This window comes from Castor canadensis, chromosome 2, assembly GCF_047511655.1.
Source record: "Castor canadensis chromosome 2, mCasCan1.hap1v2, whole genome shotgun sequence".
Classification (NCBI taxonomy): Eukaryota; Metazoa; Chordata; class Mammalia; order Rodentia; family Castoridae; genus Castor; species Castor canadensis.
The window spans coordinates 51,098,868-51,116,832 of record NC_133387.1 but is presented as its reverse complement, the minus strand read 5'-3'; the positions used below and the strand labels follow the sequence as shown (position 1 = coordinate 51,116,832).

At 39.9% G+C, this 17,965-nt stretch overlaps 1 protein-coding gene across 1 annotated transcript in view; it reads right to left on the bottom strand.

The window, feature by feature from the left end:
* Positions 1-17,965, bottom strand: part of LOC109696870 (transcription termination factor 1, mitochondrial) — a 307,446-nt gene that overhangs the window by 4,594 nt on the left and 284,887 nt on the right. The gene's annotated exons all lie outside the window — the stretch shown is intronic.

The following is a 17,965-nucleotide window of genomic DNA, read 5'->3' as shown; positions in this document are numbered from 1 at the left end:
CGCTTTTGGGCAGCACCATGGGAAAGATGTGACTAGAGAGAAATGACCGTGAGATTCATCTATGAATATGCCCAGTCTCTGAAGGTCCTTGGTCAACTCTGCTCCTGGACTAAGATTCAAATCTAATCTTCCTGTGGTGATAGTAGACTTGCTAAAAGTTTGCTGTCAGCATATCTGCCAAATGGACAGAGTTCAATGCCAGAATTAAGATCAGAAGCGAGGAAAGGAGGAGAGAGTAGGGGAGGGGGGGAAAGGAGAGAAGAGGAGAGGGAAGGATTGGAGAGGAGAGGAGAGGAGAGAAGAGAAGAGCTTCAAGATTTATTTATTTATTTTTCCTAAGTGATGGGCTAGTTGACTAACAAAGCTGTTGGTTTTCACCATGTAAATTGCTGCTAATCAACCATTTGCTGACTCACAAAAATGGCAACTTCATATGATTCACCAATTAATGAAAAGCTAGTTTCTCCACCCAGCAGGTGGTGACCCTGCTGGATCCCTGGGGGATCTCTGCCTGTCGAAGGGTTTTCTGATGTAAAGGTCCCTCAAATAAACTCTTGCTATTCCTCTGACATACATGGCACACCTGTGAAGACATCATTATGACTCCTGACAGAGGAAAATCAACATAGGGTATGAAAGATAGTAAGGTGGCTACAAGCTGGGAGCAAGAAAGATTACAAGTTAAAACACAAATAATCTGCTTGGCAGCTTCTTGCTTTCTCTTTGGAAGGGTTGGCTTTCTTAAATAGGATATATTTCCCTATCTTTTTATTTCCCATCTTCAAATATATCCTTGTGTTTGTAAGCATATCTCTGAACAACAACAAAGAATAAACTAACATTGGTCCCTCAGCTGCAAAAAAGCAGTGAAATAAAATATTTTTATTGATGTCAAAAGAAGGAAAGGATGTGACTTACAATGTTTTAAAAGTAAACCATTAAAAAAATTAAAAAGTCAGAACTGAATGAATATACACCTATGGGATACGAAGGAAAGGTGGCAAAAAGGACACATATCTGAACTTGAGCCCATAACTACTGACAGGCAAAGGGAATTTCCCTAGAGTCCATTTTACTTAGGTTTATTTTACTTTGGAACTGTCAATCATCTCCAAAGCCACCTCTTCCATGAAGTCTTTCCTAATTCCCCCAGTCACAGTGAGTTTCTGCCTTCTCTGATTTTCCAAGAAACTTAGCATTACAGAATAGATTCTTCCTTGAGCAATACAAACACCACCATCTATGAGCTGCATTCAAGGCATTGTCTTGCAGGCAGTATGCACATGTAGAAAATACAATCCTGTCCTAAAGATGCTTAGAGTCTAGTTGGTAGTTTTTTGGTCTTTGTCAATGTTGTATGTTCTCTACAGATCAGAAGTGCCTTAAGGACAGGACTTGTGCCCCGTTTGCTCTCAGTCTCCCAGGAAGCAGTGCCCAGTGCCGTGCTCAGCATTTATCAATGCAGAGGTCCTTGAATGTTTGCATTGAGTTCCAGATTTGGAGGCTAACTGAAACTTGATGGATGGATGAACAGTATCTGCTCCACACTATGTTTCTGCTTGAAACCTTTTGTTTCTCTTTCAAGTTAGCCTCCAGCAAGCTTCTGCAGCAATGGTTAAAGACCTGAGTTCTTGCCCATCCCTCATTCAACCCCTCTAACCTCACAACCAAGACAGTCACACTAAATCAAAAGCCTGTGCTCTACCTCACAGATGTCAAGAAGCATAAGCATTTGATTTTCTCCCTCACCATCCACCCTGCTGAATGCAAGGACACAGTTTGCTTTTCATTTAAGAACATTTCCTTCGAGACAATTGTAGAAATCTTCATTTCATTGTAAGTTCTCTGAGTGGCATTTTACTTCTCATGGTGTGATTTGTTTCTTTCTGGATGTTATCTGACTTATAAAACAGTGCTTCTACTCATGAAGAATTTCACATACTAGCCAAATTAGAATTCAAGTTCTACATGTTGGGGGTTACATCAAGCCAAGAGTTAGAATTCTAGCAAGGAATCCCCAGGTTTCAATTTTGGTGTAGACTGAGACAAGGATTTCCATGCAAAGATATGGAAACTGATCCTGGGATGCATAAGAAGGAATAGGGAAATACCTTAGTGTATTCAGTCTACTAGAACACAATACCATAGACCAGGTGGCTTATAGCATCTAATTTATTTCTCACAGCTTTGGAGTCTAGACCTCTTGTATCAGGGTGTCCACATGGTCAGGTTCAACTTTTCTAAGTTTTAGACTGCTGACTTGTGTGCTCACGTGGGGAAAGAGAGGAAGAGAGGTCTCTGGGGTTCTTTTTTTTTTTTTTTTTTTAATAAGAGCACTAATCCCATTTCAAAATCTTATCATCTTCCAAGAACCTCATTTAATACCATATGGAGAGCTATGAATTTTTGAGATCCAAAAATTTAGTCCATACAGGAAGCAAAATAAGGGGAAAAATCAACAGAAGGTGTGTTAATAAAACAGATGACCACTCTGAGCAACCAGCACTCAATTAGGCTGAGGGCTGGATGGGACGTTGTGCAGACACACCCCAGAATTAACCCACCTAGAGGCAAAGAGGCTGAAGGACTCATCCACTAGCTCCATTCTACCCCTCTTTGTTTAAAGACTGCCCCTAGGCTTTGATTCCAGTCTATTCAGCCATGTCCACGAAACCACAAAATCCTCAGGCAGCTGGACACTGAAGTTACGGGCAACCTCTGGGTTGGCTGAAGGGATACAGTTAGACACCAACAAATCTACTAAAGTCCTGATGCATTATGGAACCAATACTCACCAGGACCTACCCTCTAAGTCACAGAGAGAATATTGTTCCTGGGACTAGACAAAGACAACTTGCTGAGGGTGCCAGTGGAACTAAAATCCAGCCCATATTCTGTTTACCAAACAACTTGTTCTGGTGTGGGCTTGCATCCTCTAGGAAAAAGAAAGTTCTTTTTCAAATTTTCTCAAAAATATCAAATGGGCTGGCTAGCAGTGACCCTGGTTACACCATCCCAATATTACCATAGATCTCAAAATGATATAAGCAATAGAAAGTCTGATTTTGCATAAAACCATTCTTTGGTGTGCAAAAGAAAAAGGCATACCAGAATAACAAAGAAGCAGAAAGCAGCCATATTTTGCACTGGATAATAACCTTTGGACATAGAGGTGATTCTTGAAGTAAATGTAATTTTTGCCATTTCAGTGACAGCAGTTCTCCATGATCCTTTGCAGTAATAACTAATTTGTGCTTCTCATGAGCTTTTCCTTCTACTTCCAGAGATTTTATCCTTTTTGCCTGTCAATTTGTGCCTGTCATTGGCATTTGCTACTATGGCTGTGACTGAGCCAGAAAGCATTTTGACTTGACCAGAATCTTCTTTTTCAAACTTATCTCTGCATGGGTGAATCCCATAGGCACCCCTGTTCTTCCGATTGGAGGGACTGCTGTGGGAATGATGTCTCTGGTTATTCAGCTTGGAATTTCCATTGGTGTTAAAGCTCCTGCTTCCCACTATTTCAATAGACACCCTGATTCTGCTGAGTGTGTTTCCTGCACTTGTCTGTGCTTCTGGGCAATGGCTTTTAATGTTCTTTTTCTCTTCCACAAACTGTGGTTTTCATGTTTTCCATCTGACTGCTTAATGGCAGGATGCCTTTCTCCACCTCATGAACAAATTGAATTTTCTGATCGTAGGTTATTTACTTTGTCTTTGAAATTCTATAAGGTGGCCCAGTTATTCATACTGAATGAATAACTTCTGCAGCATGAAAGGCTCAGGGGTAGTCTCACATAACCAAACTTAAGCCAAGAACCCTTTACATTCTGACTGCTATGAGACATTACAAAGACACTCTCAGAGGATTTTCTGTCTTAGCAATTGTTAGTGTCCTGGAACCAAAGTTAGGGCTTGTAGGCCTTGGAGATCAGCTCAAATTATCGCCTAATGTCTGTAGCTTGAAGGCTACAATATCTCGTTGTGGTTTAATGGAGAGGAATAATTTTAAGGTAGGCCCAAAATGTGTGCACGCTATCACCAGGGTTTTTATTTGAAATGGGAAGAGGCATATGGACAGTGAAGAATAGCACTTCCCACTGGATATACTGGCATGGCCTTGAGATCTTCTTTTGTTACTTTTTTCATAATTTTTGAAGCAGTTATTATGTCCTTGACTCTAACCTGTGTGCCCTGCACATGCAGTAAGTAAACAATGGTAATTGTTCTAAAACCACACTTGGAGCACAATGAAATTTGGTCAGCCTCATGCAAGGCAGATCCTCCTACTTTCCTGCAAACAGGGAACTAAAATGACAGTTTCACATTCTGGCAATAGGTATAGGGAACAACTGTGTTGACTTGTGAGTATGTCATGAAGGAGCTCTTCAATTCCATGTGCCTGCTTTTTAATTTACTTAAGGATCGAACTTATGGAGAAGTCCATTTGCTTTCTGCCTGAGAAACAATTTTGTTGTTGTCATAAGGTTTCTTTTAACAATATATAACCTGCTACAACATTGTCATTTATGTTCCTAACTTGGAACTTGATTCTTCAACTCTGTAACTACTTCTCGAATTTTAAGGATTCAGCACAAAGATTTAAAAATATATATATATATATAACTAGAACCACTTGAAATCATGAGAGAGTGACTTCAGGGGTCAGAAACCCTGAGTTTAAATCCCACCAACTGACTAGCTTGTGACTTTCGTCAAGTTACATAATTTCCTGAGCTTCATTGCCACATCTGAGAGTCTTGGGCTAATAATCACCACAGAAATGTTGAAAGTGTTCGATGAAATAGAAAAATGTATTTTCAAAACTAACATAGTAGCTAATGTACAATTAATCTAGCTCTTACTGAAGACTTTTCTATCTCTATCCTTATCTCTAACTCTGTCTTTCTCTATCTCCTTATGTGGATGTGCATGCGAGCACACATGTGTGTCTTAGCTGACTGGTAAAACATTCAATATTTCTTTCCAAGTTCTTTTTTTAAAGGTATCTATGAATATTATAAACACTTTGCATATTTTCTAACAGGATAATATTTTTGTGCCTTGTAAGGCAGATGATGAGGTTCATATTTTGGAGAGCTGTGAGTAGACCTGCCTCTTCCAGCATTCCTTCTAGTGTTAGAATTTGCACTGGTACAGTGCTGCAGCAGAATTTCAGGTTCTTATCAGTGCATTGAACCAATACTTCCAAATCTGATCATCTCCTCTCCTTTATCATGAGGACAAGTGGAAATGAAAGGGTAAACTTGTGTCTTGGACATTTATGGGTGTCAGTTCTCATAGCTGACTCCTTGGATTCAAGAGATGTGGCTGCATGTTGTCTGATTCACTCAATGTCCCTCTTACAGACCTTCTGTCCTTCTTCTTGGTACAGAAACTGACAAAAACATTCATTCAGCCCTGCCTTACTGTTGTCAATTGCGATTCTATGGTGAACCCTCTTGGCCAGCACCTGGAGAAACTGGAGTTGTTGGAGGGGTTCATTTTGTTTCCTTCTTAATTAACCCATTTTAGAGCCCTGCTATGAATCATTGAGAAAATGCAAATGTTAGTTTTGGCAAATGCTGAGCATATTTAAGAAGAGGACAAGTAAGTTCCTTTGTTAAAGTCCTCAGTGTTGTGTCTGGAGATGCATGTTTGCTTTCCCTTCTCTCACCCATGTGCAGAGACACACATGGGGCTGGCCTGCTGTGGAATTCCCTGTGTGGATAGCCCAGAATCTCATGACTGCTCCAGAGTCTGGATTCTACTTGACTCTGACGAATGCCATGTGTGTCATGGGATCCTCCAGCCACATGGCCATGTGGTCTGCACGCCCCTTCTCAGAATAATCTTTAAAAAAAGAAGAAGAAAATACAGTACAAAGGTAGCCACTTATATTGAAATACAGTTATGAAGGTACTGTATTATGATACATGCTTCTTCAGTAATGCACAAAATAACAGGATCATGTGCAGGTCTAATAATCCCCATAACTCCCAGCAGCAATGAGCACAAATGACAACTGAAGATATGAGAAACAATACTGAAATGATATGAACCACCCATGATTTTTACTCATGACGAAGTTGTAAGTATTACTAGCATGGATATGATTTGTTTCTACATTTGTAATTGAAAGAATGCGAAATTTCACAGATTAGCAAAAATAAAGATAGAACTTTGTTCCCATTCAAGTTTATAGAACTCTGAATTCCACCTCACCACCCACCCCTGGATGTTCATGGTGCACAGCTCCCAGTGTATGAACCAAACTCTTCGGTTAGAGTCCTACCTTCTTGCCTCTCCCATTGCCAAAGTTTCAAGGATTCAAAAGAGTCAATTCCCTGCCAATGACAGGAGGCAAAATCAGAACATTCAAAGTCCAAGCTGTACTTAAGAGAAGGCCCTTTGTCTTTGCTGACAATGGAAGGGATTCATTATGTACCTTTACTGTTTAGTTAATATGCCTTTGAAGGTCCTGGAACACACCACCAGGAGAATTCATCTCCCCACCACATAGCAAATACTGCAATGGAAAAGGCAGGTCAGTGTTTCATACACATCACCCCCACACCCCACACCCAGGAGAGAAATACCTTCCAGCTTATGTCTCTACAGCAGTGAAGTCCTTCATGCTATGCTGGAGGCCAGCCTTCAGAGAGAGAACTTGGGATTTTCATCCAGGACTCTGACTAGGTGTTCCCAGCATTACCTTCTGTCTGTTTGTTCTCTGGTGTTTGTTTTTCTATCCCCATCCCTGGCTCCAATTGGAGTCTGGCTCCAATTCAACTCTGAACTGCAGCCCCAAACCAGTGAGGCAGACTTCCTTTATGAACCCCAACTGAAGCCATCCTAGGCTCTGCCAGGGGGAGATAGAAGTCACAGCAACCAGCAAGTCACCACCACCTGCCTCCCTTCTCTCTGCTCACACACCAAAGGGTCTCACCTCAGCTTCTGCCAAGCCCTGACAGCTCTGGAAGCTGAGAGGCTTACTTTGACTCCCACACAGGTCTCCACACTGTGCACAGCTGCCAAGCCATGGGGCCAGCTCTAAGAATGTGTTTTTAATATTCATTGTTCACTCTGTTACCGATGTGTGCACTGCAATTATTGTAATTCCTTGCACATGTGTTGTTATGAAATGGGTGCCTTTTAAGCCATGCCAGGTAATGTTTTTCTTTCTTTCTGAAACCCAAATATATTATTTCTACCTATGTTTCAGTTACTTTGCCACGCTTCTTTATTTTATTTCAAAGATCAGTCTGGGCGGCAAAGAAAGAGTGGAGTGTGCACAAAGCAAGGTCTGCCTGCTTTCCTCATGGTAGAACAGTTGCTTTTGATATAGGTTTGTGTGATTTCTACCTCACTCTCTTGTTTTCTTCTTTCCATGTGCAAAACCACTCTGACTTTCAGACATCCACAGCTTATATGTGCTGCTCCTGGAGTAGCCATCTGCACCCAGGGAAAGGACACATAACACAGTGTGCAAAACAGACATGCACACATGTGCACAGACATGCTGTGCACAAAACAGACATGCATACATGTGCACAGATGCATGTGGGTAAGAGATTTCTTAGACATTAGTGCTTTTTCCTCTTATGGTAAGGAGGCAAAGGACAACAAAAAAAACTTTCTTCCCTTCTTTTTTGTCCTTCTTTCTTTTCCTCTTTCTCTCTGTCTTCCTTTCTTGCTTCCTTTCTTTTATTTTCTTTAACTTTAATTGGACATTTTTCTGACACAATACAGAAACTTCAGCCAGTAGGGTACAAAAAAGATTGTATTTCTTCATTAATTCAGATGCTTTATATCTATTTTTAATTTTTTATCAAAGAGAAATATCAAAAGTAAAACCAGATTTTAAAATTTTTCATTACTTTTTGAGATTCAGAAGATAATGGCAAAAACTTAGCAAATTAAGAACGTCTATTGTTTACCTTTGAGAATTTAATCTATGATTCTCTGAAGCTAAATTAAAAATAAAACAGTGAGGTGTCCACCTGGCAAACATTGCCAGCTACTCTACATGCATATTCCTTTCTTTAGAGATTCTCCGTTTTTGCCAGGCAGAGAAATCTGACACGGTCGCACCCCTGCCTGCTAAGCATTTTACTTTCATTGTTAACTATTTCCATTTGTCACCATGAAACATTATTATTTTAAGGTAGCAGGGAAGCAGGGCTGCTTGCTGCATAATGGTGCTATAGCTCTCGTTGCCAAGAAGGAATCAAAGAAATGGACATGGCTAATGTGAGAAATCACACCAGAGAGAAAGAAACATGCAGAGAGAGACAGAGACAGAGAGCGGGAAAGGGAGGGAGGAGGGAGGAGAGAGAAATAGAGAGACACAGACAGGCAGGGGGAGAGATACTGAAAGACAGAAGACAGAGACAGAGACCTGTACGGAAAAGATAGAATTTCCATGAACAGATTTATAAAAGGATGATATAACTATTGCTAGGAAGCTGGGGAGAGAGCAGACAGACACACCATCTACCAAAGATTTTTAATATAAGCCTGCATGTCTTTGTTTGCACATCTCTTCTGCAAGGAGGCTGGATAAAGAGGAAAAGAATGGTCTTCGTAAACACACACTATTTTAACAGCACGCACTCTGCAGAATGATTTTGAGTGGCTATGTCGGGGCATACCTGAGGTCAAAAGGCACAGCCTCACTCTCCACAGCCAAGGCTGTACTCATTCAGCCATGGGAGCAACCTACTCTAGTGTACGTTGTGTGACCCAAAGAAGGAAGGCCCTGCCTTCTCTTCGTGCAGGGGCCTGAGGTTGAGGAGAAGAATCTGGTGCTGCCAAAACCTAGTAATGGCTCCACATGGCGCTGTTCCACACTGGGTGGGGGGAGATAGGATGGAGGTCTGTGGTACTCCAGGATCACTGAGTGACCTGAATGGCAGCCCATACTAGTGTCAGGGTTCTCTAGAGAAACAGAAGAAGGAGAGAGAGAGATTTGAAGGAATTGGCTTACTGCAGTTGTAGGGTCTGCCAGGTTCAACATCTACTGGGCATTAGCAGCCTGGAAAATTCTGGCAGAGGCTGGTGGTGTAGTCTTGAGTCCAAATGCCGTCTGGTGGCAGAATGTGTTTCTCCTCTGGTAACCTCAGCCTTTTCTCTTAAAGCCTTCAACTAATTGAATGCGGCCTGCTCACACTATGAAGGGTGGTCTATTTTACCCAAAGTCTACTGTGACAGAGTGGCTCAAGTGCTAGAGGGCCTGCCTAGCAAGCACACAAATCTGAGTTGAACCCACACTACTGCAAAAAAAAAAAAGTCTTGTGATTTAAATGTTAATCATTTCAAAAAAAAAACCAACCTTCACATCAACATCTAAACTGGTGTTTCCCTAAACAACTGGGTACCCTAGTTCACACACACACACACACACAAAACCTACCATGCAGTTATAATGTCCTCCCATTCACTGTGCCAGTATAGCAAAGATTCAGAAGTATGAAGTAGCAGATTCTTTTTTTTAATTTTATCATTTTTACATTTACTCACATGTGTGTACATTATTTGGGCCACCTCCTGCCTGGGTCTCCCCAACTCCTTCCCTCTCCCTCTGCCCGCTTCTGGGCAGAACCTGTTCCACCCTCTTGTTCTCTGATTTTGTTGAAGAAAAAACATATGAAGTAGAATCTGCATTGGTGTCAGTGTGGTAGGAGCTGGGACCTTTGTCTAGCACAGTTATTGTTTTTGTTCTATCCTAAAAAGAAATAAAATAAAATCTCCTCAGGAATTAGGTTTTGAAAGGAGAATCCGCTAAGGAATGTATCTTCATCCTGAACTTCCTCCTCCTCTCTAATGCAGATCCTCTTTACTCCATTCAAGTCCATTAACTAGGTAATCAATCTACCACCACTGGAAACTTCACCCTACTACGTGTGTAAGCCCATTCTCTGAACTTGGCCTGATGAATCAGTGAATTATATCTCCCAAATCCTACCTTAGAGTAGGATTGCCAAAGTTAGCAAGAATAAGTAAACACAAAACCTATTTAAATTTAAGTTTTAGACAAATAACAGACAAAATTTTTGCATAAATATATCTCATCCTTTGGACATATTTATGCAAAAATTATGCATCATTGATTTGAAATTGATTCCAAGTTAAATTTGAATTTCAAATCAATGACAGATATTTTAGTATAAATATATTCCATACAATATTTGAGGCATACTTATACAAAAAAGTTATCCTTTGTTGATCTGAAATTCAAATTTAGTTGGGCATTTTGTGTTGAATCTGGCAATCCTCCAAAGTGTCCTAAATTATAAGGACACCCCTCTAATTCATGCAATATTTTAGTCTCAGAGACAACATAGCTTGATTTTCTATCTAGTAACAGATATTTTCCTATAGGCAAAGCTGTGAATCTTGTTCCCTCTGTATTGAAAGCTTCCTACCACCTTCTTTCCAACACAAACTGCTCTAGAAGAATGGGCTACTTCAGCTCTACCTCCTTGGGGAATGTGGGAAGAATAGCCAATTAATCCTGTTCAGTCAGACACATTTGCAGAGAAGGGATCATTGACACCCCCATCATCAGGCTCAAGACCCCAGAGCAATCCTCAAGTCTCTCTTTCTTCCATATTTCCGGTGCTTTATTCACAATGCCTTTTGCATCCTCTCTCTTTCATGACAGCTATATTCCTAATCCAGATTCGTTATTTTTCACTTAGGTGACACCATAACTTCGGAATTGTTTTTCCTACCCATAACATCTCTCTTCTACAGTCTAACTGCTACACACGTGCCTGAAGTTTAGTATCATCATATCAAACACTCAAGATGCAGAAGTACTTTGTTTCTTGAATGCCTGGGGTCTTAGTCCAGTTTCTGTTGCAATAACAGAATACCTGAGAAATTCATCAAATTATAAACAATTGAAGTTTATCCAGCTCACAGTTCTGGAAGCTTAAAAGTCCAAGATCAAGGAACTGCATATAATGAGTGACTGCTTGCTTTATCAAAACAGAGAGTAAGCATGTGAAATTGACTCTCTTTTCCTCTTCTATTAAAGCCACCAATGCCACCTTGGGGGCCCCACTCTCATGACCCTATCTAACCTTCATTATGTCCCAAAGGCCCCACTTCCAAATACCATCAACATATGAATTTGGTGATTAAGTTTACAGCCATGAACTTTTGGAGGACACATTCAAACCATAGCACCTGCCAAATGACATCACATATTTTGATAGACATCAAGTTCAAATATCAAAGCCATTTATTAAGTTCTTTGAGTAAATTACTTTAAATCAGGGTCACAAAATTTTGGTAAAGAGCCAGAAAGTAATTTTTTTTTAGACTTTGAGAGCCATTAAGTCTCTGTCACAATTATTCATTCTACCCTTGTTGTAATAAAAGCAGTCATACCAAATGGGCAGTATATTCATGAATGAGCATGCTTGTGTTCCAACACATCTTTATTATCAAACCTGGTAGAGTATGGACGGATTTGGCCCACAGGCAGTTGGAAGTATACTTTATGCCTTTTTTGTGTGTGTGTGGTAATGGTGTTTCAGCTCAGGGCCTATACCTTGAGCACTCCACCAGCCCGTTTTTTGTAAAGAGTGTTTTCAAGATAGGGTCTCATGAACTATTTGCCTCCACTGGCTTCGAACCATGATCCTCCTGATCTCTGTTTCTTGAGTAGCTAGGATTACAAGCATGAGCCACTGGTGCCTGGGTTTATGCCTCTTTCATGGCAATGGTCACAATCTGCCATATACAGAGTCCTTGCCTGATCTCTCTGTTGGGCATTCCTCACAAAAGCTTCCACAATCCTTTACACAAGTTACGTATCTAATAAGAAAGTATTGGTCGGAAGAACGATCAAAAGTCATTGGAGAGTAAGTCTACAGAAAGGGCAGAGACTTGGTCAACTACGGCTTCCTGTTTCTCCTCTATGAAAAGTGTCAGTTCTCTTGAAAACTATGGACCAATACCAGCGCCTTCTGGAGAAGCCCAATTTCTAGGCCTGTCAGTCATCACTTAAAACACACAGAAGTCCACCCATCAAAAATAAATTAGCTGAACATTCAATTCCCCAACCAGGAAAGCTGGTATAGCAAATGGATTTGGGGTGAAACCAGTTTCCTTTTGAAACACATCCAAGTTTTAAAATAAATAGTTTCATCTGATCTGAACTGCCAACACATTTTCTAAAATCCTTCCCTTGGGAGAACCTCATTACCTGCTTTAGCTCAAAAGCCACATAACTCCAAAGAATCTGAGTTTCTCATAGCCAGACTAAAACCACTAGGCTCTGTGTGCCTCAGAGAGAGGGTTTCAGAGCTGGGAAGGTAGACTGAGGTAAAGAGCAACAACACAAACACGTCTCTCCCACAAAATAGTAGTTTACACATTAAGTTAGCTATCATTGGAAATTGCATGAAAATTTATTTCTGTAGTTTTTTTAAAGCATTTTTGTGTATGGTTGTTTTTGGTTTTGTTTGTGGGGTTCTTTGGTTTGAGTTTGGCTTTGGTTTTGGTTTGGGATTATATTACTACTACACACTTGATTTCACCTCTCTTAAGCATTTTAGGTACACATCTTGTCTTCTTCATCTATAGCTTTTCAAGAGAAGGATACACATTTTCTGTTTCTTATATACCTCCTAGAGCAGTAGAATACCAGGGCCACAGCAAATTCTCAATAGGGATGCAATAAATAAATATATGAAGCAGGTTTAACCTGCTAGAGTCCTAGATGAGGGAGTTAAGTTGCTCAAGTTAATTTATCAAAAGTAATTTTTTCTTTCCTTAAAAAACTTTATCTCACTTACTTTATACCACCAATTAGTCCTCTATTTTAAATCTCTTGCAGTTTTCATAACAAAGAGAGGAGAAAACCAAAATTTTGCTTACAGCTATGTTTTATAGAATGTAAAGTTTCTTTCAATAGTGGGACACAGTATACTGACACTCCACTCGGCTAGATGAACTGCAAAACTATGCTACTTGCAGCTACAACTGAGAGAGCACTTCTACCTGGGGCACATAGAGGATGGACAAGGAGACAGGGAAACAGTGAGCTGGAGCGGCATCACAAAGCATAGGAAGTAGGGTGGGAATAGCTAGATGTCCTAACTCCCCATGAATTAGTTAATTTGAATAATTTCCCTGCCCCCAGGCATAGGGTTAGTCTTTATTTTCTGGCAGCTGACCTTGGGCGATTAGTGCTTGGAAGCAGAGAATCTCGGAGCCTGATAAGGAAAGGCCTTGAGGCTGTGGACTTAATTAGCCATTTAAAAATGGGAACTGACTAGCCTCTTGCCAGGGTCATCATGACAACACTTTTAAAGAAAAAAACTCTGTATTACAAACTATAACAGAAGTCATTGACCAAACCCCCACCGAGTAGAAAGTATGTTTCATGAAAGCAGGGATCAGCCAGTATTATTCTTTTCTCTATGACCTAATGCCTAGTATGCAGCAGGCACTCACCACATTGTACTTAGTAAATTGAATAAACCCAGATTTTCAGCCATAGGTCAGGGTAGAAAGGTGGCCCACCAAGACGGTTGACCTAGGTTCTACATGTTCAGAAAGTATTATAATCTATACTTTAGGAAAAAGCAGTGTAGCAAATTTATTCAGAAAATAAAATGTCAGGTCAATATCAGTCTATCAGATCCACAGTCTGCATGGGTTTTCATTTTATTGGAATGACAAATATACAGATGAATGTTTATTATTCTGATCAAATCTGAGAGCAAAGTTACATTTGGAGGTAAGAGAATGGAATGAGAAAAATAAAAACTGGCCAAATGCCAATTAAATTCTAATGGGTCTTCTGTGGCATAAAAGAAAATGAAGCTACAAAAAACATTAAGAATAGCTTGGATGTGATGACTCATGCCTGTAAAATCTCAGCAACTCGGGAGGTAGAGTTTGGGAGGATCATGGTTCAAGGTTAGCCTGGGCATAGAGTTAGCAAGACTCTATCTCAGCAAATAAAATGGGCATGGTGGTATGCACCTGTCATCCTAGCTACAAGATGTAACTAGGAAGATCAAGATTCAGGTTAGCCTGGGCAAAACAAGAGACTCTATTTGAAAAATAACTAAAACAAAAAGGGATGGAAGCATGGCTCAAGTAGTAGAGCACCTGCCTAGCAAGTGTGAAACCCTATGTTCAAACCCCAGTCAGTATGATAAAAAAAAAAAAACCAAAAAAATCAGAATAAAGGGAAGTTAAGATATGAGCCTCGTTATCAGAATCTCTTGGGCTCTGGGAGGAATGAGGGACAATGAGTGCAAGGAGCATTTGAAGGGGTTACAGCCTGTTAGCAGAAAATAACTGAAAAACACTACAATCTAGATTAGCATACATAAAATAATAAGAAATGATGACTTGGACTGTACAAAGTAAGTCATCAGCCTAATTAGAGCAAGAAAAGAGAGTTAAAGAAATAATAGTACAACCACTAAAGTGCTTCTATGGAAAGTACTACAGAACGGGAGTTTCATGATAAATAGCTTTGGAAAATTTCAGACTAAGCAAATTTAAATGGTTTCTTGATCACAGGACCAATCCAACTCTTTATTATGTTGATGTATGTCAGAAACCCCAAGAGAAAAGTATGACGTGAGTGTCTTGACCATAAAATCTTTTTTCTTGGAGCAGCTCCTGTAACTCGTGTTCCTTGAAACTCTCTTTGATAAAGCCTGCAATAATGGGGTTTTATTCCACCACTTCTGTTATTTTCCTAGCAACACAAGTTATTTTATTCTGTCACAGAAAACAACCAAGTTCCAGAACACGGAAGGCCATCCTACCCCTTAGGGATCAACTAGAAAATTCTCCATGTGTCTAATACACACATCTATGTCTTTTGAGAAAATGCAACTACTTGGTCCCTCGATGACATTCTTGGAACAGATGATATCAGTTCTCCTCAGTGGGGAAAACAATAGAAAATACTGGAAGCAGGCTATGGAGAGCAATGAGAAAGTAGCATTCTCATTCATGATGGAACCCTTGTTCCATCATGCTCCCATCAATGTCCTAAATAAAAGCCCAGGAAACAATTAACTTTAAAGCCTGGAACCAAAGCAGCAAGTTAAGAATAACTATAGCAACTACAATTTCAATTTCTGCAAGCCTTTGCAAAATTCAGCAGTGACTTCTACTGAATGAGCATCTAATTAGGACATTAAGCAATATCGAATATCAGCATTTTGTTGCTTAGCTGGACCTGTCAAACAAAGGCAACACCTGTAGTCAGCATCCCAGGAGCAGTAGAATATGATAGGCAGGTCTTCATACAGTGACTCATTCAGCAATTCAGAGATAAGTGATTTGTCTCCCTTCTTTGCTCTGAACCTTTCAGGATCTTGGGGTCTGAGGCCTTAATGGGGAAATTGTTCAATGACATTTTGAATAATGCAAGGTCTTTTATGATGACCTTCAAGAAGCTACTACTATTGCTTTTTCATTGTCTAGACTTCCTTAAAATATTCATTGAGTCATAACCACATAGCCATGGAAGTGAATTTGAGATCACTGATGTCACAAGAAAAGCAATCCCCATGAGTTTGGTGACTTTCAGTAATACCTCCAACATGGGCTTCTTTCATTACAATATTTATTGAGTACTGTTATGGTTTGAGTATGAAATGTTCGCTACAAACTCATATGTTGAATGATTGGTCCTGGCTGGTGGTGCTATTTCTGGAAGTGGTGGAAACTTTAGGAGGTAGGACCTAGCTAGAAGAAGTAGGTCACTGGGGCATGCCTTTGAAGGTTATATCTGGTCCCTGCTCCCATTCTCTCTCTGCTTCTTGGCTGCCATTATGTAAGCTGCTCCATGATACCCTCACTGTCATGATGGACTGAAATAGTGAACTATAATATATCTACCACCCCCTAAGTTGTTATGTCAGACATTTTGTCACAGTGACAAGAAAAGTGACTAATAAAAGTGTATACCATGTGCCAGGTCTATAGTCTCTTGACCTCCTCAGCTCTATCCTTATAACTAAATGACTAAGTCAACCTAGACAAAAACAAAGTTTTTAAGTTACTTTCAATGGACAAAGGAATAGACTGGTGATTGTATAATTACAGGCATCAAGTCAGTATCCTGAGATCTTATATTGTCATTGGTTAAAATGAACTCAAACCAAGGAAATTGCACCTTGAAAACTAAGGTACACTCATATGCCAGGTAGCAAATTTGTGAATGTCATTCCCAAAGGGGCAAAGAGAGTGAAACTTCTTTTTTTTCCTAAAACTATGTGAGCAAAAGTGGGAAAATTCCAGTTTATAACTGTTGTCCCAGTGTCCATGTCCCAAATGGTCTAACATTTGTTCTGGATCTGATTATTAATGAATGCTTACCTTTTTTTTTTTAACAGTATTGGGGGTTGAACTCAGGGCCTCGTACTTGCTAGGCAAGGGTTCTAACTAACACCTAAGCCATTCTGCTAGTCCAAGAATTACTATTAATAGTTACATTGGTAGATTTCTACTTTGTATTTTCAGTTTCTGATGTAGTTTTGTCTAGTAATATGGGAGATGTACATGTAATTAACATTTTTAAATTTTAGCATGTGATTGAATCTAAAGATGTCCAGTAATAACTTATCTCTCCTTATTTTAACCAGACTTAGAATAATAAGCACTTTGCTTTTAGCAACAACATGCATGGCACTTGCTAATAAGCACAGTGCACTCAGACAAGAAATTAACTCATGGAGCTAATTTTTTGGAGCTTGATTGGTGGCGGAGGAAGGACTCAAAACCATTGCCCCTGCCACACCACACCCTTCAAAATGCACAAAGCCACTGAGCCATAGTTTATAGAGTCAGTAGGAATGTGGGTATTCATGGGGTTAGTTGAGAAACATGAAAGAAAACTAGATATTGAGCTGTCTTGTCATAGAGAACTGCCTGAACAGATTCTTTGTGTGGTTTAATTATTTACTGTATGGTTGATAAAGATGTTTCTCCACTTGTGACAGGGCTACGCTTCAATAAATACATTGTAAATTAAAAATATACTAAGTCAGGGCTGGCAGAGTGGCTCAAGTGATAGAGCACCTACTTAGCAAGCATGAAGCCCTGAGTTCAAACCCTAGTAGTACATAAAAAAAAAAAAGAAAATCCTACATTAAAAATACCACTCCTCCGGGCACCAGTGGCTCATACCTGTGATCTAGCAACTCAGGAGGCAGAGATCAGGAGCACAGAGGTTTGAAGCCAACCCTGGCAAATAGCTCATGAGACCCCATCTCTAAAAGGACTGGTGGAGTGGCTCAAGGTGTAGGCCCTGAGTTCAAGTCTCAGTACTGCAAAAAAAAAAAAAAGCAACACACTGTAAAGTTGCTTCCCTTCCTAATCATGTGACCTACCGGGAACTATGGGTAGCTGCAGCTGCACAGCATAGTGAGAGAATATCATATCTCTTATCACCAGCCCAGGAAATCTCGAAGTATGGTTTCTACTGTAGCTCCAGCATCATTGTAAAGTGGAAAAATTACAAGTCTATGTTAGTTAAGGACCATCTGTGTATGTGTATCTATAACTGTTATTACTTAGTAATGCTGTTTTACTTTGCATTAAACTCTTTCAGTAGTAGAAGGCTCAAAAAATGAAAACCATATACTTAATGAAAAGCTAAGTTCAAATTTTGATTTCATAATAAAACTTGATAAATATGGAACTTGGAAAGGATGTTTATCAATTGTTGCCATCTACCATGAAGGGTAAGTGATTCTACACTGGCCACATGAAAACCAGAAGACACAAATCTGGAGAAGCACCAGTGTCTGTCCCAGAAGTTAGAAATTATCTTAACACTCTATCCAAAAATGGCTGTTCAACATGTACACCTGCAGAAAGTATGTTTACACATCACTCAATGGAGTGTGACTTTTCACTTACATCAGTGGTTATTTTTCTACACTGGCATCATCCACTTTGGATTCCAAGT